General features: G+C 39.8%; 1 long non-coding RNA gene across 1 annotated transcript in view; it reads left to right on the top strand.

Annotated features, from left to right (window-relative positions):
- Positions 1 to 24,720, top strand: part of LOC140203341 (uncharacterized) — a 170,283-nt gene that overhangs the window by 61,913 nt on the left and 83,650 nt on the right. The gene's annotated exons all lie outside the window — the stretch shown is intronic.

Below are 24,720 nucleotides of genomic sequence, written 5' to 3'. Positions count from 1 at the left end.
CACCAGTCATTGAAAGTGGGCATGCAGGTACAGCAGGCGGTGAAAAAGGCAAATGGTATGCTGGCATTTATAGCAAGAGGATTTGAGTACAGGAGCAGGGAGGTACTACTGCAGTCGTACAAGGCCTTGGTGAGACCACATCTGGAGTATTGTGTGCAGTTTTGGTCTCCTAATCTGAGGAAAGACATCCTTGCCATTGAGTGAGTACAAAGAAGTTTCACCAGATTGATTCCTGGGATGGCAGGACTTTCATATGATGAAAGACTGGATCGACTAGGCTTATATTCGTTGGAATTTAGAAGATTGAGGGGGGATCTTATTGAAACGTATAAAATCCTAAAAGGATTGGACAGGCTAGATGCAGGAAGATTGTTCCCGATGTTGGGGAAGTCCAGAACGAGGGGTCACAGTTTGAGGATAAAGGGGAAGCCTTTTAGGACCGAGATTAGGAAAAACTTCTTCACACAGAGAGTGGTGAATCTGTGGAATTCTCTGCCACAGGAAACAGTTGAGGCCAGTTCCTTGGCTATATTTAAGAGGGAGTTAGATATGGCCTGTGTGGCTAAAGGGATCGGGGTTATGGAGGGAAGGCTGGTTCAGGGTTCTGAGTTGGATGATCAGCCATGATCATACTGAATGGTGATGCAGGCTCGAAGGGCCAATTGGCCTACTCCTTCATCTATTTTCTATGTTTCTATGTTTAATAGAATCTAATGTAGAAAAATAGGATTAGCATGGTTGGGGGTGATTGTTGGTATAGACAAGTTAGGCAGATGGGCTAGTTTCTATGCTTTACGGTTCAATGACTCTGCCAGTGACACTCAAATCACGTTGAAGAAGAATGAATGGCACTCCTCATTATGGATCTCCATAATCAATAGTCAAAAACTGTGAGCAGATGCAATTGATGCAGATATTTTGGAGTCTTGACACTTCAAAGTTGAATGATTGGCCCAGACACAGTGGAGGCATATGTAATGAGCTGCCTTGCCTGAAAATGGAGCACCCTCATCCCTCCCACCTTGTTAGATGGAAATCACAAAACTGATACTTGTGGTTCAACCTGCACTCTGGCACAGGCTTGATAATCTATCTCAATATCAGGTATCCTTTTAACTTGGTGAGACAAGGTCTAATGTTATTGCAGAAGTATATACTAGCATTTGTGTTGTATGTATAATAAAATGCAATTACTAAATGAGTACATATGATTTAAACAGCTCACAATATTGATACTCCTTGGGACAGAACACCACAGTGCTTTGAAAATTGCTCAGCTTGAAATTAGTGTGATTCAGCCTAATGAGGGTGCTGGAAATCTGAAATGAGAATATATTGGAGATATTCAGCAACTCAGATGATATCTGTGGATAAAAAGGTTAAATGTTTTTAGGAGATGACATTTCTTTGTTTTCTTTCCTACAGAGCATCTGACTGCTGAGTTATTTTAGCATTTTTCATTTTGAACTTGTCAATATTTTTGTAAGTTTAAATGGTATGGATAAGAGCCTCCAGCCTGGATCAATGGTACACCGATGAGAAAAAGTTTAAAAAAAAAAGTATCTTAGGATAATGTTTTGTTAGAACAACTACGTAATAGGTGTTTCAAGTTTGAGTACAGACCAGCCAATGACACTGAGTTGTTGGGATGGAGGTACCTTAAGGTGGTATGCAAATATTCATTCCCTGTTAAAGTATTTTGGGAATTTGCTTGTGAGTAAAGATAGTGTGTGGAGCTTGGGTGATAAAGATAAGTCTACCGACGTGAAAGGATAAATATGTATTTTGTCCATTAGTATTGTTTAGAGGATGGTTGGAGTGGAGTTTGGAAGGGAAGATTAAATAATGTCTGTGAGTTTAATTGTTCATTTACTCCAGACAAAATGTAGCGATGCAGATGCCATGCTGAACCTTGGGTTTACGTGGTGCGTATAAAATCCACAATAGGATTCTTGAGAGAGAGAGAGAGAGAGAGAGAGAAAGAAAGATAGTGTACAAATCTGTGTAAGGAACAGTACACAAAAGTGTCCCCGTGTCATAAATAGAAATTGCAAGAATAAATAAACACAATATGTTTAGATTTACTCAGTCTAAAAAGGTTCAAATCTATATTTACTTTCAAAGTTCCAGTATTGGTTTCCTGACTTTGTAGTGCCAGGCCTTCTCTAACATTGGCAAGAGAAATTGAAGGGAAGGGTGGATTTACAAACACAACTCCCAGACATAGTTTGAATAGCCACACTTGCTGAAAATCATGAAAAAAAATTTGGAGATTTAACGGTCCATGCTGGAGATCAGTGAAACCGTGAACCGTTTGTATGGAAAGCAGATTGAACACGTACTCACATCTACTATGATGAAGTGATTTGGCGGGGTTCGTTATGTCTAGAATTAACTTCTGCCTGAACAAGTACATTTTGCCTACTGCCACATTCAAGTCTACAACAAACTTAATCTCACTGGCTCTGCACTCAACTTTGGAGCACCGAGATAGCAGTGAAACATACGTCAGGCTGTTTATTGATTACAGCTCGGTGTTCAACACCATCACCCCCTCATTACTGATCAACAAGCTTCAAACTCTAAGCCTTTGTACCTCCCTCTGCAACTGGATCCTTGCCTTTCTTTTCAGGGGACCCCATTCAGTATGGATTGGTACAATGTTGATTCTCGCTGATAATCAATACAGATACACCTCAAGGATGTGTGCTTAGCCCACTGCTCTACTCTCTACACTCATGACTACAGACGTTCATCCTTATAAATTCGCCAATGACACCACTGTTGTTAGCAGAATCTCGTGGTGATGAGGAGGTGTACAGGAGTGAGATAGATGGGTTGGTTGAGTGGTGTTGCAATAACAACCTTGTACTCAATATCAGTAAGACCAAAGAATTAATTGTGAACTTCAGGAAGAAGTAGTTTGGAGAACACATACAAGTCATCATTAGACAATAAAACCATAAGATATAGGAACAGAGTTAGGTCATTTGGCCCATTGAATCTGCTCTGTCATTTCATCATGACTGATCCAAGAATCTATCAACCTCTGCCTTAAATATACATAAAGACTTGGCCTCCACAGTTGCCTGTGGCAAAGAATTCCACAGATTCACCATCTTCTGGTTAAAGAAATGCTCCCACATCTCCATTCTAAAAGGATGTTCCTCTATACTGAGGGTGTGTCCTCTGGTCTTAGACACCATAGGAAACATCCTCTCCACATTCACTCTATCAAGGCCTTTTACCATTCAATAGGTTTCAATGAAGTCATCTCTCATTCTTCTGAATTCTAGTGAGTACAGGCCATCAGATGTTCTTCATATGACATGCCATTCAATCCTGGAATCATTTTCGTGAACCTCCTTTGAACCCTCTTCAGTTTCAGTACATCCTGCCTAAGATAAGGGGCGCAAACCAGTTCACAATACTCCAAGTGAGGCCTCACCAGTGCTTTATAAAATTTCAACATTACACCTTTGCTTTTATATTCTAGGCCTCTTGAAAGGAATAATAACATTGCATTTGCCTTTCTCCCCACAGATTCAACCTGCAAATTAACCTTTAGGGAATCTTGCACAAGGGCTCCCAAGTCCCCTTGCATCTCAGTTTTTTTGTATTTTCTCTCCATTTTAGAAAATAGTCAACTCTTTCACTTCTTGTAGAAAAGTGCATGACCGTACCCATCCTGACACTGTATTCCATCTACCATTTCTTTGCTCATTCTCCTAATCTGTCTAAATCCTTCTGTAGCCCCTCTACTTCCTCAACTCTACCTGCCCGTCCAACTATCTTCATATCGTCTGCAAAGTTTGCAACAAGGCCATCAATTCCATCATGCAAATCATTGACATATAATGTAAAAAGAATCGGTCCCAACACAGACCCCTGTGGACCACCACTGATCACCAGGAGCCAGTCAGGTAAGGCTCCGTTTATTCCCACTCTTTGCCTCCTGCCAATCAACCTCTGCTTTATCCATGCTAGACTCTTTCCTGTAATACCCTAGGCTCATGTGTGGCACCTTGACAAAGGCCTTCTGAAAATCCAAGTACACAATATCAACTGATTCTCCTTTGTCTATCCTGCTTGATACTTAAAAAAAATTCCGACAGATTTGTCAGGCAAGATTTTCCCTTAAGGAAATCATGCTGACTACAGCTAATTTTATCATGTGCCTCCACATACTCTGAGACTTCATCCTTAATAATTGACTCCAACATCTTCCCCAACTACTGAGATCAGACTAGCTAGCTTACAGTTTCCTTTCTTCTGCCTCTCTCCCTTTTTGAAGAGTGCATTTGTAATTTTCCGGTCTTGTGGAACCATTGGTGGGTCAGGAGTGGAAAGTATGAGCCGCTTCAGGTTCCTGGATATTAACATCTCTGGGTATCTAGATTGGGCTGAACATGTTGATGTAATCATAAGAAAGGTACTCCAGCAGCTCTATTTCATTAGGAATTTGAGGAGTTTTGGTATATTGCCAAAGATTTTTGCAAATTTCTACAGATGTATGGTGGAAAACATTCTGAGTAGTTGCATCACAGCCTAGTATGCAGCCTTGAATGCACAGGATTGCAAGTGGCTGCAGAAAGTTGTACTCTCAGCCAATTCCATCACAGGCTGTCCCCAGTATAAAGAACATTTTCAAGACGCAATGCCTGAAGAAGGCAGTATCCATCATTAAAGACTAGGAACACAACCTCATTATTCGTTCTTAGTACTATTTAACTAACTTGTAATTTGTAGTAATTTTTGTCTTGCACTGTACTGTTCTGCTACTGCAGAACAACGAATTTCATGATATCAGAAACCATGATTCTGATTCTATAGGATTCTAAAAAAAATGCTTTAATGTATTTTAAATATCAAGATTCAGACTCTTAGTCAAGACAAGTAACTATTTTAAAATTTTCTGTACTATAAACAATAATATCAGCACTAAATTTCTCACTATCTCACTTTATTTATAACATGGAGACATATTTGTCTACTGTTCCCTACACAGATTTGTACATTCCCTGACATTCTCTCAAGAATCACTTTCTGGATTTTATATACAATGTATTTTTTGCATAGGAGTATATGGAGATGATCAATTTGCATTCAAAATAGTGAGAATAAGGTAAAATGTTATAGTTTATTGATTCAGGCAGCATCTATGGAGGGAAATAAACAGTTAATGCTTCAGCCCAAAATGTTGACTGTTTATTCCCCTTGATTTTTTTAAACCTACAAGAGAGAGCCGTTTGTTTCCATTTTGAGCTTTATCTGTGTTCATTCATTACTGCTAATATTGCCCTCTCTCTGTATCACTGTGCATTGCATGGAAATATTAAGAAAGCAAAATTCATAAACATTGTAAGGATAAATATGAACTGTCCAAGCACCATAAGTACAGATATGAACACACTATGTGGTATTTTAGATGATCGGAAACGGCTGCTGTGTGAAACAAAATATCAGTCGTATGGCTGGATCTAGCCAGGCTGAAAAACAGACTTTAAATCACAACAGCTGCTACTTGGTGTCAAAATGTTTAAATGGACCTGCAGCAAGCAAACAAATGGTGAGCGTGTGTCAGCACTGGCAAACGTGCATTTGGTGTGTTGCTAATATTACACCGAACAACTGCCAGGAGTGCCTTTCATTAAAGTGCTACATCTCTATTGTGTTGGCTGCTGTTCACTCAGCACAGCAAATCCTATCACATCTATGAGGAGGATCCTACAGACCATGTTTGATTCCATTTAGTTTGTTCTGACTTTTTGTTGTACAACGTATAAAGAACAGTAGAAAAGCAGGATTCTCTCAGTTTTGTGAAGCACCAAAGACCCATTACAGATAGTGCTAAATTTCTAACACCCATTATATTACTGCATTGAACGTTCTTAAAATCAATACCATTATTTCATTTTATCTGGGATAATGTTGCTCATTATGGAACCATGAGCTTCAGGCTTATGATAAAATACTGCAAATGATAACCCAAGACCATTCAGTATAAATTGTATTAGGCATTTTGGTCATTTCCAATGTCCTTACAATAGTCAGTTTTAGGATCAGGCTATCGGTGTAAACAATGGCAATGTGATTTTAATTTGGGCTAATTTTTGATTTGTAGGTTTATTGATACTGTATGTGGATCATTTAAAAAAGAGCCATATCCAGGATGCTCAGTTGATGTATAAATAACAACTATGCATTTTTAAAAATTATATTAAATAGAATGTCAAAGAAATGAGAATAATGGTTATTTTGTTATGTACATAGTATGCAAACTTTTTTTGTCGTGAAAGTGACCAAATATCTGACAAATCGTATTTTTATTTCCAATTGCTTTTTAAAGTTGCAAAGACCATAATGATTAAGTCACTTTAATGACTTAATTTTTACCTAACATCAGGGCGCATTTCCATTGTCTTCATGCTAATAGTTTAAGTCCTTGCCCAAATCTGAAAGACCATTTTTCCTAAAGGTTTTGTGTGTTTTGTTAAATGTTTCCTAATAAAGGATTTTCTGTTTCTCCTAGCTTTTGCAATCCATGCTAATGACTATGTGTGTTAATTTTTGGAATTTGATTTTAAGCTATTTCAACTCAGCTTTTGGCAACTGAAAATTAAATCACAAACACCATAAACTTGAAATAAAATCAGAAATCTGTCTGTTTGCCATTGTAAAGAGAAAAGCTAGGAGAAGGGTATCGAGCTAATTGCCCATGTACATGTTGAAAGCATTTAAACATATACATTAGCTGTTACTGATGGGTACAAAACTACAGAAACTGCTCTTCCCCATTGTTTGACAAGACTTTGTAGCAGTATTTTTTAAATAGAATTGTTGCAGAATCTATTGCATTCCTAAACAAAGGCAGACATTTCAGCTGTTTATAGAATTTAGATATTTAAGGAACACATACTTTGAGCATTCAGCTGTTGTTAATCACGTGATTGGTCACAACCATCTGTTTATAGACATTGATATTAATATGTCAGAATTTAAGCTTAAAACAAATTATGATACATTGCATATAAATGCTACCAAGAGAAAAGTAACAGGAAGCCAATATACAGAACATTTCAGTGTAAGTTTTCTTTGTTTTAAATGGGCTTTCAAACCTTTGACCCAAATGACATCATTGATTATTACAGCTGTGAGAGTGACACCTGCTGGAAATAACTCTTTAGTGTGTTCAATGGAAATGAGTATAATTGATCATACTAAAACTTTGGACAAATTATAATAGCTTCATATCCTCAAGATGACTGATCTTTTCTTGAAAGACGACTGAAGCTGGACTCATTTGAACCTGTTTTATGGCTGAGATTGGGGCGCATGTTGCACAATTTCAGGGATCCATATCCTGTGTGACTGCCATATAATGGGTACAGGTATATTGGCATAAGCAGCTGCGCAGCCATAAATAGGGTCAGTCAGAATCCGGCACCATGTCTCCTGAAAGTGTAAATGACAGACTTCATTTTTTTCAGGACCTCTGAACTAAATAGCTCCTCAAGTGATTCTGGAACTTACATCAGCCTGAAAAACCACTGCTGTTGAGTTTTTTTTTAGAAACAGGAATATATGTTCCACATAAATATATACTCCTGTAGAGTCAGAAAAAAACAACGGTCTCTGATCCTTGGCTGTAGGTTTGATTTTTAGTCTTTTTTAAAAATCTTGTCTCCAATCTGTCTAGGACTTTAACATAGATGCCAAGAACACAGGCAATCAAAAACACAATCATGTTACCAAATTTATTACAGTGAGGCATGGGGCTTAATTTTGAAAAAGCTTTAGGCATGTGATGTCTGCATATAATTACTTAAGTGCTTGTAAAGTAACTATTATATCTTTTTTTAAAAACCCCAAATCTATATTATTAAAATTATAAGTGTCACCAGCAAGTTCAGTATGTTTATCTCCTGAACTTAAAAAATAGAGCAGGAGTAAATTGTGACCTCCTCAGGATTGGTTCACTTTTCAACAAGAGCATGGTGATCTGACGTTTGGTTTCCAATCTACTTTCCTGCTTCTTCCTCAGTCCAAAACTCCACCTATTTCAACCTTAACATTGTCAATGACCTGTTTCCATTGCTTTCTAAATGCAGAATTCCACAATTTCTCTTCATTCCTATCCTAAATAGTGACTTCTTATTCTGAGACTGTTCCTGTGGTTCTTGATTGCATCACTAGATCTAGACTATTAACTGACCTTTGAAGTGTCCTGCCAAGAAATCTGCTGCTTTCTTGGTCAGCAGCCCCAAAGTCTAGGTCAGACATTCTCCTAGGTAAGGATGGATTCTTCTCTTCGTGGCAGGCTCAGACAAGGCCATGTACATGGCTCAGATATAGTTTACTCTTGCCACAGCTGCAAACTTTCTAATTGCTGTGCCATTTCAAAGATCAAGTAAGAGTTAAGTTCAAGGTCGTTTATTGTTATTCAACCATACACATGTATACCGCTAAACAAAACAACATTCCTCTGGGACCAAGGTGAAAAACATAGTACATATATCACATACGGCACAAAAAATAATATTAACAGATAATTAAAGAATTCTATAGATGTACAAGTTGACATAAAGTGCATATAGAAACATAGACAATAGGTGCAGGAGTAGGCCATTCGGCCCTTCAAACCTGCACCACCATTCAGTATGATCATAGCTGATCATCCAACTCAGAACCCTGTACCAGCCTTCCCCCCCATCCCCCCATACCCCCTGATCCCTTTAGCCACAAGGGCCATATCTAACTCCCTCTTAAATATAGCCAAGGAACTGGCCTCAACTGTTTCCTGTGGCAGAGAATTCCACAGATTCACCACTCTCTGTGTGAAGAAGTTTTTCCTAATCTCGGTCCTAAAAGGCTTCCCCTTTATCCTCAAACTGTGACCCCTCATTCTGGACTTCCCCAACATCGGGAACAATCTTCCTGCATCTAGCTGTCCAATCCCTTTAGGATTTTGTATGTTTCAAAAAGATCCCTCCTCAATCTTCTAAATTCCAACGAGTATAAGCCTAATCGATCCAGTCTTTCACCATATTAAAGTCCTGCCATCCCAGGAATCAAGCTGGTGAACCTTCTTTCTACTCCCTCCACGGCAAGGATGTCTTTCCTCAGATTAGGGGACCAAAACTGCACACAATACTCCAGGTGTGGTCTCACCAAGGCCTTGTACGACTGCAGTAGTACCTCCCTGCTCCTGTACTCAAATCCTCTTGCTATAAATGCCAGCATACTATTTGCCTTTTTCACCGCCTGCTGTACCTGCATGCCCACTTTCAACGATTGGTGTATAATGACACCCAGGTCTCGCTGCACCTCCCCTTTTCCTAATCGGCTGTCATTTAGATGATAACCTGTTTTCCTGTTTTTGCCACCAAAGTGGATAACCTCACATTTATCCACATTAAATTGCATCTGCCATGAAATTGCCCACTCACCTAACCTATCCAAGTCACCCTGCATCCTCTTAGCATCCTCCTCACAGCTAACACTGCCGACCAGCTTCATGTCATCCGCAAACTTGGAGATGCTGCATTTAATTCCCTCATCTAAGTCATTAATATATATTGTAAACAACTGGGGTCCCAGTACTGAGCCTTGCGGTACCCCACTAGTCACTGCCTGCCATTCTGAAAAGGTCCCGTTTATTCCCAGTCTTTGCTTCCTGTCTGCCAACTAATTCTCTATCCACATCAATACCTTACCCCCAATACTGTGTGCTTTAAGTTAGCACACAATCTCCTGTGTGGGACCTTGTCAAAAGCCTTCTGAAAATCCAAATATACCACATCCACTGATTCTCCCCTATCCACTCTACTAGTTACATCCTCAAAAAATTCTATGAGATTCGTCAGACATGATTTTCCTTTCACAAATCCATGCTGACTTTGTCGATGATTTCACTGCTTTCCAAATGTGCTGTTAACACATCTTTGATAACTGACTAGCATTTTCCCCACCACTGACGTAGGCTAGCCGGTCTATAATTCCCCGGTTTCTCTCTCCCTCCTTTTTTTAAAAAGTGGGGTTACATTAGCCACCCTCCAATCCTCAGGAACTAGGCCAGAATCTAAAGAGTTTTGAAAAATTATCACTAATGCATCCACTATTTCTTGGGCTACTTCCTTGAGCACTCTGGGATGCAGACCATCTGGCCCTGGGGATTTATCTGCCTTTAATCCCTTCAATTTACCTAACACCACTTCCCTACTAACATGTATTTCCCTCAGTTTCTCCATCTCACTGGACCCTCTGTCCCCTACTATTTCCGGAAGATTATTTATGTCCTCCTTAGTGAAGACGGAACCAAAGTAGTTATTCAATTGTTCTGCCATGTCCTTGCTCCCCATAATCAATTCACCTGTTTCTGTCTATAGGGGACCTACATTTGTCTTAACCAATCTTTTTCTTTTCACATAACTATGAAAGCTTTTACAGTCAGTTTTTATGTTCCCCGCCAGTTTTCTCTCATAATCTTTTTTTCCCTTCCTAATTAAGCCCTTTGTCCTCCTCTGCTGGACTCTGAATTTCTCCCAGTCCTCAGGTGAGCCACTTTTTCTGGCTAATTTGTATGCTTCTTCTTTGGAATTGATACTATCCCTAATTTCCCTTGTCAGCCATGGGTGCACTACCTTCCTTGATTTATTCTTTTGTCAAACTGGGATGAACAATTGTTGTATTTCATCCATGCAATCTTTAAATGCTTTCTGTTTTTGCACTTTAAAAAAAATCTATTCAATATATGTACACTGTAATTGATTTATTTGTTTATTTTTTTTTGCTAGCTTATGTATTGCATTGGACTGCTGCTGCTAAGTTGACAAATTTCATGTCACATACTGGTGATAAAAAAACCTGATTATGATTCTGAACAGTAGTCTGTCAGGGAGATTGTGGGACAGATGGGAGGGTTCCTTGAGAATACTGAACACAGCACTTTTGGTATATGTCCTGGTTTGAGGTAAAGGATGAGATGCTTCTTGCGGCAGTCCTCATAATCTATTGCAGGGTCATGTGGTCATGTAGCCTTGCAATTTCCATCCCAGACATTAATTCAGGTCAGGATTATGTGAATAGTTTAGCTTTTGTTAATTATGTTGATAGGTTATTTTTTCTCATCTTTTGAAAAACTGTTTAAAGAGCAAGATCTCTAACTATGCACAGTGTCTGCTTGGTAGCAGGCACCTTTGCCTTCTTGTACATTTCTAAGATAAAGACTATACCACAGGCATCTCAAAACATTAGGGAGAGCTCACCAAAACTCCACAATATCCACAAGTATAGAATCAGGTTATGAGAATTAACATTAGTGCCCTCTCCAAAGTGAATATTCCTAGCTTTAAGGCACTAATTAGATTTGGTCAGCGTTGATAGGCAAGCAAAGTTGTTTGTGTGTCTGGAACCAGACTTCAGAGGAGTGCCCATGTTCTGAGAAGGTAGCCGATAAACAAAGTAAAAGATTCAAGGATGTTCTCAAAGCTGCCTTGACAATGTATAATGTCGCCAGTAACATATCAGGAATCTCTAGCCCATGACTGTTCAAGATGAGGCTGTACTATTAACAAGCTTAAATCCACTTTCTGGAAAAAACAGACAATGTGGCTGTTCTATGTTCTATTAAAGGAGATTTTGGGATAGCAGTAAGAAGCTCAAGTCCATTTGCTGAGAGTGCACAGAAGCTCAATATAAATAGTATAAGGCATACTGTATGTCTCAGGCCATCCATGTGTTTATTTCACCATAAACCTTCCCCATCTGGATGTTGATCCCACATTGATCTTGACACCCACCAAAAATGTCACAGAACTGTAGTGGAAGCATGCCATCCTCCAAGATGTGGAATTGAGTAATGATAGACGATGGGATCCTGGAATTACTGCATAAATCAGATTTCTTGTCCTTCGTGGCATTAGTGAACCAGATGAAGTCTTACAAGCATCTGGTAAATTTATTGTCTTCATTACAGATGATTTTCTTTATCTCCAGAATTAGAAATTTCAACTTGTTCTGAACATGAATTCCAGAGCAGTGGTCCTGTATATCTCTGTACATTCTAGATACTAATCCAGTAACTCAGCCATAATTCCATTTCCCTATCTTAGAACTAGGTTGTTCCAGTGGGTAACTTTGGAGTTGTAGTAGCCCTTATTTACACCTTGTGTGTCTTCCCAGAAAATGGATTTAAGCTTTTTGGTGCCATTCCAAATGGTCCTTTACTATTTTGAGTTTTTGTGGGCCAGGGATTCCTGTATGCTGTGAGTTGAATTATGTTTATCATGCCTGTTCTCTGAGCTGCTTGGTTTTATTTCTGAGTGTCTAATGAACTGTTCAGGCTTTAGAAGTGTCTTCAGTCATTGTAGTTTTTCTTGTTTCAGTTTTGGTCCCTATCTGTACAAATATACAAAATATTTTCCTAAGGTTTCCTTACAAAAGATAGTGAAAATTTAAACTGTAGATGATAGAAATTTGAAATAAAAATGGAAAATACAAAAAAGCTGTTCCTAGCATTTTCCATTTTTAATTGATAGAAAGTAACAGTTAACATTCCGAGTTAAAGAGCCTTTGTCAGAAATCTAGAAGAGAATTTCTTCAAAGATGGCATTTTTGGAAATTACAGTGGATTCAACAGTAAATGAAAATCAAAAGAAAATTGCAGATGCTGCTTATCTAAAATAAAAACATATTTCTGGAAACACTTGGCCAATTAGAGACAAAGGACCTTAAACCTGAAATTTTAGCTCTATTTCTTTTTCCACAGATTATGTCTAAACTGCTGTGTTTTCAGCATTTTCTCCTTTAGAAGGCAAATCCAATTTAGCATAGAGCTCTATTGAAGTATTCACTTTTTAAAATTATGTTTTGGCATTAGAATAATTTGAACTCAATTCCTTGTATGTACTTTGATATAACAACTGTGTCTCAACTATTAGCCCATAACCCAGTGCCTAAAAATCAATAGTAAAGAAGCTCTCAGCTTCTTTTTGGATTCCAGACCTAACCAGTTCCCCTCTACCACCACTCTCCTCCGTCTAGCGGAATTAGTCCTTACTCTTAATAATTTCTCCTTTGGCTCCTCCCACTTTCTCCAAACTATAGGTGTAGCCATGGGCACCTGTATGGGTTCCAGCTATGCCTGCTTTTTTATTGGCTTTGTGGAACAATCCATGTTCCAAGCCTATACCGGTATCTGTCCCCCACTTTTCCTTTGCTACATCGATGACCGCATTGGCACTGCTTCTTGCACGCATGCTGAGCTTGTTGACTTCATTAACTTTGCCTCCAACTTTCACCCTGCCCTCAAGTTTACCTGGTCCATTTCTGACAACTCCCTGCCCTTTCTTGATCTTTCTGTCTCTATCTCTGGAGACAGCTTATCTACTGATGTCTACTATAAGCCTATGGACTCTCACAGCTACCTGGACTATTCCTCTTCTCACCCTGTCTCTTGCAAAAATGCCATCCCCTTCTTGCAATTCCTCCATCTCCGCCGCATCTACTCTCAGGACTAGGCTTTGCTTTTCATTCCAGGACGAAGAAGGTGTCCTCCTTTTTTAAAGAAAGGGGCTTCCCTTCCTCCACCATCAACTCTGCTCTCAAATGCATCTCTCCCATTTCACGCACATCTGCTCTCACCCCATCCTCCCACCACCCCACTAGGAATAGAGTTCCCCTTGTCCTCACCTACCACCTCACCAGCCTCCGGGTCCAACATATAATTCTCTGTATCTTCCGCCATCTCCAACGGGATCCCACCACTAAACACATCTTTCCTTCCCCCACTCTTTCTGCTTTCCACAGCGATCGCTCCCGACGTGACTCCCTTGTCCATTCGTCCCTCCCATCCCTTCCCACCTATCTCCCTCCCGGCACTTATCCTTGTAAGCGGAACAAGTGCTACACATGCCCTTACACTTCCTCCCTCACCACTATTCAGGGCCCCAGACAGTCCTTCGAGGTGAGGCGACACTTCACCTGTGAGTCGGCTGGGGTGATTGATATACTGCGTCCGGTGCTCCCGATGCGGCCTTCTATATATTGGCGAGACCCGACGCAAGCTGGGAGACCATTTCGCTGAACACCTATGCTCTGTCTGCCAGAGAAAACAGGATCTCTCAGTGGCCACACATTTTAATTCCACGTCCCATTCCCATTCTGATATGTCTATCCACAGCCTCCTCTACTGTCAAGATGAAGCCACACTCAGGTTGGAGGAACAACACCTTATATTCTGTCTGGGTAGCCTCCAACCTGATGGCATGAACATTGACTTCTCTAACTTCTGTTAATGCCCCACCTCATCTTCGTACCCCATACCTTATTTGTTTATTATTATTATTTTTTTTCTTTTCCTTTTTTTTCCTTTTTTTTCCCTCCCTCTGTCCCTCTCACTATAACTCCTTGCCTGTCCTCTGGGCTTCCCTTCCCCTTTCTTTCTTCCTAGACCTCCTGTCCCATGATCCTCTCCCTTCTCCAGCCTCGTATCCCTTTTGCCAATCAACTTTCCAGCTCTTAGCTCTATCCCTCCCCCTCCCCCTCTCACTTTCAAATCTCTTACTATCTCTTTCAGTTAGTCCTGACGAAGGGTCTGGGCCCAAAACATCAACTGTACCTCTTCCTATAGATGCTGCCTGGCCTGCTACGTTCACCAGCAGTTTTTGTGTGTGTCGTTTGAATTTCCAGCATCTGCAGATTTCCTCGTGTTTGTAATAGTATATTTGAATTTCTTATGTATTTATGTGAACTCCACATTGAAGTCAGTTTTTACATCTTCTCTGTTAAACAGGGACATGTGTAAACAGGAGCATTATAACAAATGCAAGAAAAATAAATCATAAACACAAGTGAGTCTGCAGATGCTGGAAATCCAGAGTAACACACACAAAATGATGGAAAAAGTCAGCAGGTTAAGTAACATCTACAGAAAGGAATAAAGATTTGATGTTTCATGTCAAGACCCTTCATCAGGTCTGGGAAGGAAAGAAGAAGAAACCAGAATAAGAAGGTGGGTGGGGAGAGGGGAAGACGTACATTGATGGATGATGGGTGAAATGAAGTAAGGGGGAAGGAGGGATGAAGTGAGAAGCTGGGAGGTGATAGGTGGAAAACGTAAAGGGTTGAAGAAGATAGGTGAGAGTGGACCATGGAAGAAAGGGAAGGAGGAAGGGCACTAGAGGGTGGTGATAAGCAGTTGAGGAGAAGAGAAGGTGTAAGAGGGGAGCTAGAATAGGGAATGGAAAAAAAGATGGATGGGAGGAAGAAATTACCAGGTTAGAGAAATTGATGCTCAGGCCATTAGGTTGGAGGCTACCTGGAATGAATGTGAAGTGTTGCACTTCCAACCTCATAGCAGTAAAAATAAACCATGTGCTGACGGTTCTGACTTTCTAGTACTAGACTGATTTTCTCTATCATCAATAACTAAACTCATTTTCTGATCTAAGATATATTTCAAGAATTTTCCCAATTCATTTTAACAACTATTATTGTTTATGTTATAAAAGAACACAAATATAAGGAGTGATGTGGGATAATGCACTGACTGAATGAATTAAATTGTTTGATTTATGTTTTCATGTATCACAATCAAACATGATTGAGCACAAAGTAGTGATATCACTTAACAAAATTATTTATTTACAAGATATGATCAGTAAGATATTTACATCTGCACTATAGGCAGACTCCAAAACTTCAATATAACTGTCAAAGTTTATAAGACATAAGTAACATTTGATGGTATTACAGACATGTATAGAGTAATCATCCTCAGCACTTTCTTCATTTGTGTTAAGTGGCAATAGCTATACAGCTAGAAAATCTATTGAATAAAGATGCAAGAGTAGTGTTTTATCATGAATAAATGCAATGCAGAGAAGGAAACCCAATTGTAACCAAAGTGAACAGGATCTTTCTAGAGTAGAAACTGATTTTAAGCAGTTTTGAGAATGATGGTTTTCATAATGCAGCTGTGGTAAGGGAAACATATGATTAATCATTCACCTTGCATTAATTGACTGAGTGCTAATGTTGAAGTTTGTCTAAAACAGGGTTTCCCAACCTTTTTTATGCCATGGGGCCTTACTCAAGGGGTCCATGGACCCAAGGTTGGGAAATCCTAGTCCAAACTATCCAAATGTTGGTGTGGTATTTGATTATTATTCTTTATTGTGCAAGATGGTTGCTGTCACTCATTCTGACAATCTGCAGCTCCTTTTTTGAGGTTTACCTACAAACTGAAGGTAGCGATTTAGACATTTGTCTGTGCACATCCAAAGCAGTAATCTACGCTTATGGCAGTAAAACTAATTGTTGTCAGAAAAGTCTCAACTATCAGAAAGTAATGCACATAAGACATGAAGAAGCTCTACCATTTGGTACTATGTTGTTAGTTTAAGATCCTCTAAGTAGCATTAAAAATTTTTTAAAACTTTTATCGTATAGGTGAAATGTTTTCAAGTTTATTGTCATTAAATTGTACACATGTATACCACCAAACAAGATAACATTCCTCCAGACCGTGGTACACAACACGATATAATTAATACACATAAGACCATAAAAACATAGAAGCAGAATTAAGCCATTCAGCCCATCGAATCTACTCTACCATTTCATCATGGCTGATCCATTACATCTCAACCCCATTCTCCTGCCTTATCTCCACAATCTTTCACGCCCTGAACAAAACACATAATTTATTTGTGATAATATTACTTTAACAAAGAAGGTGCATCTACTGTACAATACAAGTTAAAAAATAAACAGTATTACGCTACTGGGTGCTTCAGATGTGATGAGCCCTGAATGGAGGTAGTAAGTTCAGTAGTCTTGTGGCATGGGGGAGAAAGCTGTTTCCCATCCTAACAGCTCTTGTCCTCATGCTGCAGTATCTCCTGGCTGATGGAAGGGGATCAAAGAGATTGCTGGATGGATGGGAGGGATCATTAACAATGTTAAAGGCTTGCGTATGCAGTGCTCCTGATAAATATCTATCATGAGTGGAAGAGAGTCCCCAATGATCATCTCAGCAGTCCTCGCAATCTTTTTTTAAGATCTTGCGGTCAGATGCCTTGCAGATGCATAGCAGATGGTGATGCAGGTGGTCAGGACACTCTTTGTGGTGCTCCTGTAAACTTTGGTTAAAATAGTTGGGGGTGGGTGGGGAAGGGGGATGTGAAAGACTCGCTCACCTCAATCTCCTCAGAAAGTAGAGATGCTTCTGTGCTTTTTTGACCAAAGAAGTGGTATTGAGGAGCCAGGTGAGATCGTCAGTTACATACCCTCCCAGAAGCTTGGTGCTCTTAACTTTCTCCATTGAAGAGCCAATATATGTGCAGTGAGGAGTGGTCAACTTGCACCTTCCTAAAGTCCACAATCATCTCTTTGGTCTTGTTCATATTGAGACTCAAGTTTTTGTGCTTGCACCATTCTACCAGTCGCTTTACCTCTCCGTACACCATCTCCCGCCATTTCACCATCAGTGATGAGGCCAGCCACTGTTGTGTTATCAGTAAACTTGATGATTTGGTTTGAACTGGATCTAGTATTGCAGTCATGTGCCAGCAACGTGAACAGCACCGGGCTAAGCGCACAGCCCTGGGGAGCGGTGGTGCTCAATATGATGGAGCTAGAGATGTCACTGCCTACATGGACTGACTGTGGCCTTTCTGTCAAGAAGTCCAGGATCTAATAACAGAGAGAGATGTTGATACTCAGTGAGGATAGTTTACCCACGAGCTTCTGAATATGATCATATTGAATGCTAAACTAAAGTCAATAAACAGCATACTGGCATTTTCCAGGTGGGACAGGATGGAGTGGAGTGCAGAGACAATGGCATCATCAGTGGACCGATTTGAGTAATAAGCGAACTGGAAAGAGTCCAATCTAGCAGGAAGATGAGATTTAATGTGATTCACAACCAGCCACTCAAAGCACTTCATTATTGCTGAGGTCACTGCCATTGGGTAATAGTTGTTTCCGTAGGTTACAGTCACCCTCTTAAGTGCCAGAATGATAGTGGCCTCCTTGAAGCCTGAGGGGACAGGATACTGTTCCAGAGAGATGTTGAAGATGTTTGTTAGAACCTCAGTTAACTATTTCACAGTTACTGCAATCTTCTTTAAAGATTACGATAATTGCAATGCAAACAAAGTTATCAGTAATATTTATTTTAAATTAAAGCAAACTCAAAGCAATGTTCAAGGTGACATCACATTTCCAGAATGATGGTTCCAAATTTCCATTCTTTATGTTGCTAGCATATAAATATGTTGAAAACAAACCATGTATTTGGAAATGCTTGATGTTATGAAGATCAAGATTATAGGTTATGAATTTTTGATTTAAATTGTAATGTTACAAAACACTTTTCAATTGTAAATGTTTGTGCAGATTTGGAATTTTCTATCTCCAATGGCTAAATAATGCTGAGTTAACTGCTGGTTTAAAATCTGATGGATTTTTGATAAACAATAGTACAGGTATTGAGAGATTATGGACAAAGAGCTGCACATGTGCAAATAGGTGATAAATCAGCTATGATGCTAGTGAATATTGGTACTGGCTTGGTTAAATAGCTTTTTAATGTTCATATACTGTATCAAAATACCCATTTCGTTGAATTGTAAGAATTTACAGCAGTGAGGAGGACAATTTGGATCCTTTTGTTGCTACTAACTTTATTTAGATACACTTTGCTAATTTTATTCATAAAAATCAGCCTAAATAACAACAGGCACAATGTTAACCTTTGACACTCTATTCATAAATAACAGCCATACATATATGTGATTTACTTTTATGTTATTGACACTTTTATTTGTTTACAGGATGGGAACATAATTTGTAAACACTCATAGTCCAGTTCAAACTGTTCTTTGAACTGATTGATTAGATTGTTTAAGAGTCAAAGTTCAAAGTAAATTTATTAGCAAAGTACATATATATCACTATATACAACCCTGAGATTAATTTTCTTGTGGCCATACTCAGTGAATCCAATAACCATGATGGAATCAATGAATGACTGCCCCAACTTGGGTGTTCAACCAGTGTGCAAGAGACAACAAATTGTGCAAATACAAAAAGAAATAAATAATAATAAATAAATAAGCAATAAATATCGAGAGCATGAGATGAAGAGCCCTTGAAAGTGAGTCCGTAGGTTCTAGGAACATTTTAATAATGGGCTAAGTGAAGTTATCCCCTTTGGTTCAAGAGCCTGATGGCTGACAGGTAATAACTGTTTCTGAACTTGGCGGTGTGAGTCCTGAGGCTCCCGTACCTTCTTCCTGACAGCAGTAGCGAAAAGAGAACATGTCCTGGGTGATGGGGATACTTGGTGATGGATGCTGCTTCCTACAACAATGTTTTGTGTAGATGTGCTCAGTGGTGGGGAAGGCTTTAGCAGTGATGGACTGGGCCTTATCCATTACATTTTCTACGATTTTCTGTTCAAGGTGTTTCCGTACCAGGTTGTGATGCAGCCAGTCAATATACTCTCCACTACACATCTATAGAATTTTATGGAAGTTTTAGATATCATGTTGAATCTTTGCAAACTCCTAAGGATGTAGAGGCACTGTTGTGCTTTCTTTGTATTTGTACTTATGTGCTGGGCCTAGGGCAGTTTCTCTGAAATAATAACACTGTGGAATTTAAAGCGCTGACCCTCTCCAACTCTGATCCTCCAATGAGGACTGACTCATGGACGGGACTTATGGGTTCTTCTCCTGAAGTCAATAATCAGCTCCTTGATCTTGCTGACATTGAGTAAGAAGTTGTTGTTTTAGCACCACTTAGCTAGATTTTCAATCTCTCTCCTATATGCTGATTCATCACCAAATTTGATTTCGCCTACGAGAGCGGTGTCATCAAAAACTTGAATATGGCATTGGAGCTGCACTTAGCCACACAGTTTATGTGTAAAGCAAATCAGGCAGGGAGCTAAGCACACATTTTTGTGGTGCTCCTGTGCCAATGGAGATCATAGAAGAGATGTTGTTGCCAATCCGAACTGACTGGGAAATCGAGGACTCAATTGTATAAGGAGCTATTGAGGCCCAGGTCTTGGAGTTTATTGATTAGTTTAGAGGGGATGATGGTATTGAATACTGAGCTGTAGTATTCTGAATACTTCCTGATATATGCACCTTTTGATGTCCAGATGTTCTAGGGTTGAGTGAGGAGCCAATGATATGGCATCTGCTGTGGACCTATTGCTCCGGTAGGCAAATTGGAGTGGATCCAAGTCGCTTCCCAGGCAGAAGTTGATATGTTTCATCACCAACCTCTCAAAACACTTCATCACTGTGGACGTAAGTGCTATTGGACAATAGTCATTGAAGCAGGTTACCATGTTCTTGGCCACTGATATAATTGAAGCAAGGTTAATGATCTCAGTGAACACACAAGCTAGTTAATCACCACAGTGTTTTAGTACTTTGCTAGGACTCTGTCTGGGCTGAATGCTTTTCGTGGGTTCACCCTCCTCAAGGCTTCTTGCATTTTGGCCTCAGAGAATGAAACCACAGGATCATCAGGGGCTGTGAGAGATCGTGGTGGTCCCTCCATGTATTGATGGTCAAGGGGCTGTGAGAGATCGTGGTGGTCCCTCCATGTATTGATGGTCAAAGCGAGCATAGAAGACATTGAGCTCGTCTAGAAGTGAAGCCCTATTGTCACATGTGTTGCTTGATTTAACTTTATAAGAGGTGATAGCATTCAAGCCCTGCCACAACTTCTGAACATCCTTTGATGATTCAAATTTAGTCCGAAATTGCCACTTCACCCATCTTTCTGGAGATCGTACCTCGACCCCATGTAACCTTCTTGGTCACTAGACTTGAAAGCCTCTGATCTAGCCCACAGTTGGTTGTAGATCACATGGTCCATTCAGGGCTTCAGGTTGGAGAAGACTCTGAATGATTTTTTAGGGACACATTCATCTACAACGTTTTAATAAAGTCTTTGACAACTACGGTGCATTCATTCAGATCCACAGATGAGTCCTTGAACATGGTCCAGTCCACCGACTCGAAGCAATCCCATAACCGCTCCTCTGCCTCCTGTGACCATTTCTTTGTTGTCCTAATCTTTGGAGCTTTGATCTTTAGCCTCTGCCTGTATGCAGGTAGAAGGACCGCCAAGTGATCTACTTACTGAAATGCGGTAAAACAAGTCAGTCACATGAGTGGATTTGTTATCACATACAGGCCAGTCTGGGTTAAGGTGGCATTCATTACATCAATCTAATGTGACGTCACAATCCTGCACTGCCTTATTCTTTCCTATCAGGAAAGTTACTTTTGGAAAGGACAGCTGTCCATTTTTGGATCACATTCTTCCACCAGATGGTAATGAGAGTTTAAAAAAAAACAAGGATTTGAGGTAACAATTGTCCAAATCTGTCAGCTAATTGCAACAGATCCACTGAATAATAGATTTTGAGAGATTAACAACATTAGTAAATTAGATAAACATACACACTTTTTAGTGTAAATTTCACCGATGCTTTATTTTCATATTTGCAGTTCACTGGTTGTGATATCCTAAGTCCCAGTATTATTCTAATGTTACTATTTCCTACATTTTCATTACTGTTTTGTAAGTTAAAATCTTTATTAGATTAATATGATATACATAACTAATATGCTACATTGTAATGTTGATACTATAAGCTTCTTGATATTGTAGTAGCTTTGTAATATACAGTCAACTCCTGATACTGACAAAACTTCTGTAACAGTGCAACTAATTGTTAATCTCTTTTCCCCATATTAGGAAGAGGTAATTCTGGTGACGCTATTAATTACAATAATGAATTCTGAATCATTCCACAAGGGAATTTTGCAAACAAAAAAATTCTATATTTACATAATTAACATTTCTCATTCATAAACCAAAGATAAAATACTATAGAACTGTAATATTTCAAAATATGCTTTTATTTCACCACATTTTGTTCATTTTGTGTTTGACTATATTACACTGGTTCTCTGTGTTCTATGCTCAGAGGTTCCGTTTTTTTCTTGTATTTTCCTTTTTCTTTTATTCCTCCACCTATACTGTGATTTTCTCTAATTCTGTGAGTTGAACTAGGACCAAGAATAAAAATATAAAGACAGTACAACATTGTTTCCATTGAATATTGTGGAATAATCATTTTTTAATGGAATGCAAGTCTATTAATAGTTTACTGGCAAGTCCTAATAACAGGTCTTGCATATTTGAAAAGTTGGTGGTGATTGTCTTCTTAAACTGCTGCTATTGTAAAGCTACCGAAGTGCCATTAGTTAGGCAACGCTTGCACTTTGACCTGTGTCATTGAAGCAGTATTTCTGAGGATAATGTATGACTAGGAGGAGATGGCATTCCATGTGTCCACTACGCTTCCTAGGTGTTAAAGCTCCTTGGATTTGAAGTGTTCTGCTAAAGTGGCAACAGTAGTTGCAGTGGATTTTGAACATGGTTCACAGAGCACTGGCAATAGAATGGTTAATTTGTTTTCCAAAATGGTGAATGTGATGCCACTTCCTAAGCTGCACTTGAATCAGTTTAGCGCCTGTTAAGCAGGTGGCACAAATATATAGATGTTGCCTCACAGATCTGGTAATTCTTGTTGAATCTTGACCTTCAGTGTACTCTGTGTTGAATTTGTATGTTCACTCTGATTGTGTGAGATTTTCCCAGGTGCTTCGGTTTCTTCTCATCTTCCGAAGATGCATTGTTTAGTCGGTAAATTGACTACTGTAAATTGCTTCCTATGTAGGTGAGAGGAAGGAGAATCTAGGAAGTTAATGGACAAGAAAAAGAGCATGTTTACAGAGAAATGTGAGAGTGATGAGATAGCTGTGAGATCCATTACAGAAGGAGGCCAATACATGGAAAATGCTGAAGAAACTCAGCAGGTCAGGCACCCTCTGTGGAGGGAAACAAATAGGTATCATTTTGGACCCTTCATCAGGACTGAAAAAGAAAGGGGCAGAAGCCAGAACAAAAAAGGTGGCTGGAGGGGGAGGAAGAAGTTGGGAGGTGGGAGGTGATATGTGGCAGAGTTAATGGGCAGAAAAAGGAGGAATCTGATATAAGAAGACAGTAGGCCATGGAATAAAAGAAAGGAGGTGGTGAACTAAACGGAGGTGATGAGTAGATCACGAGGGTGGGAAAGGGGAAGAGAAGGGGTGAGGGAGCCATCAGAATGAGGAAAGCAAAGTGTGGAGGGAAAGATAGGGGAGTGGTTACCAAAAGTTAGGGGAATTATTGTTTATGCTAAGTGTTAGAGAAATTAATGCTTATGCAAACTACCAAGATGGAATATGAGGTGTTGCCTTGGTAGTCTGCAACCTGATAGCATGAACATCAATTTGGATAACTTCTGGTAAGCTCTCTTATTTGTTTCCTCCACTCCATTCCCCTCCAATTTGTTCCCCTTTGTTTTCCCTCATTCCAGTGGCCCTCTCACCTTTTCTCTTCCCCTCCTCCCCCCATGACCTGCCTATAACCTTCCACTGGTTCCTCACCTACACTCTTTATTCCATGGTCTACTGTCTTCTCCTGTAAGATTCTTCTTTCTTCAGTCCTTTACCTTTTCCACCTCCCATCTTCTTACATCATTCCCCCTTCTCCCGCCTACATACCTTCCCATTCACCTGGACTCACCTATCACCTGTCAACTTATATTCCACCTTTTTATTCTGGCCTCTATTCCTTTCATTCCAGTCCCGATGAGGGGTCTCGGCTTAAATCATTGAATGCTTATTCCTCTCCATAGATGCAGCATGACTGTCTATTTCCCACCATGCTCTTTAAATGCTTGGTTCCTTAAGGTTATTATAGCAGGGAATGGTAATGGGAACAAGCTCCCACTACATATTAGGCAGTGCTGCCAATGATGTGCACCTCTGACAACCATCTCCAGCTCCTGGCCTTCATGTGTGTCTTAGCTACTAAGCTTGGCAGAAGTGTTTCTACTGATAGGAAAAGGGGCAAAGACAGATTACTGGCGCCTTAAAATTAGTTGCTTTGGGCAGATGGAGTTTTTCAGCCGCAGTTTACAGCTCTTCAAGGAGAAGGAAAATTCTGATCTCAAACCTCTGCCACCTTACAGCTATATCCACCCATGGGGAAATCTTCAGGAGTAAACCCCAAGGGAAAAAAATGGATCTGGAGTCCCTAAGGCAGTACTACGTTGAGTTGGCAACTCCTGTGATGCTGCTGGTGCCAAAAGGTCTCTGCTATTCCTTTGGGATCATCAGATGCATGGAGAGCATGAGCTTGATACATGGGCAACAGCTTGCTCTTCATATTGTACTGTCCTGGCTTGCATATCTAGATAGCCAGGACACAACATCCATGGTTGGCCCTGATCGATGGAGCCCCGGATGCTGCTTGACCTGCTGAGTCCTCCAGCATTTTGAGTATGTTACTCAAGATTTCAAGCATCTGTAGAATCTCTTGTGTCACAGAAGGAGGCCATCTGGCACATTGTCTATGCAATAAGGATAAATATGAAATGTCAATAACTAGGGCTGTAGATAGGACTTTAAACTAAAAACAACTTGGGGAAAGAGGTCAAATTTTGGTCAGGGGAAGATAAGGAGTAAGGATAATACAACAGAACAGGGTAGAAAAAATGAATCGGGGAAATGACAAGGTGTAAAATCAAAAAATAAAATGCACTTCTATCTACAGTCAGAGTGAAGGGAG

Source organism: Mobula birostris, chromosome 9 (genome assembly GCF_030028105.1).
Source record: "Mobula birostris isolate sMobBir1 chromosome 9, sMobBir1.hap1, whole genome shotgun sequence".
In the NCBI taxonomy this organism is placed as follows: Eukaryota; Metazoa; Chordata; class Chondrichthyes; order Myliobatiformes; family Myliobatidae; genus Mobula; species Mobula birostris.
This window is presented reverse-complemented; position numbering and strand designations above follow the sequence as displayed.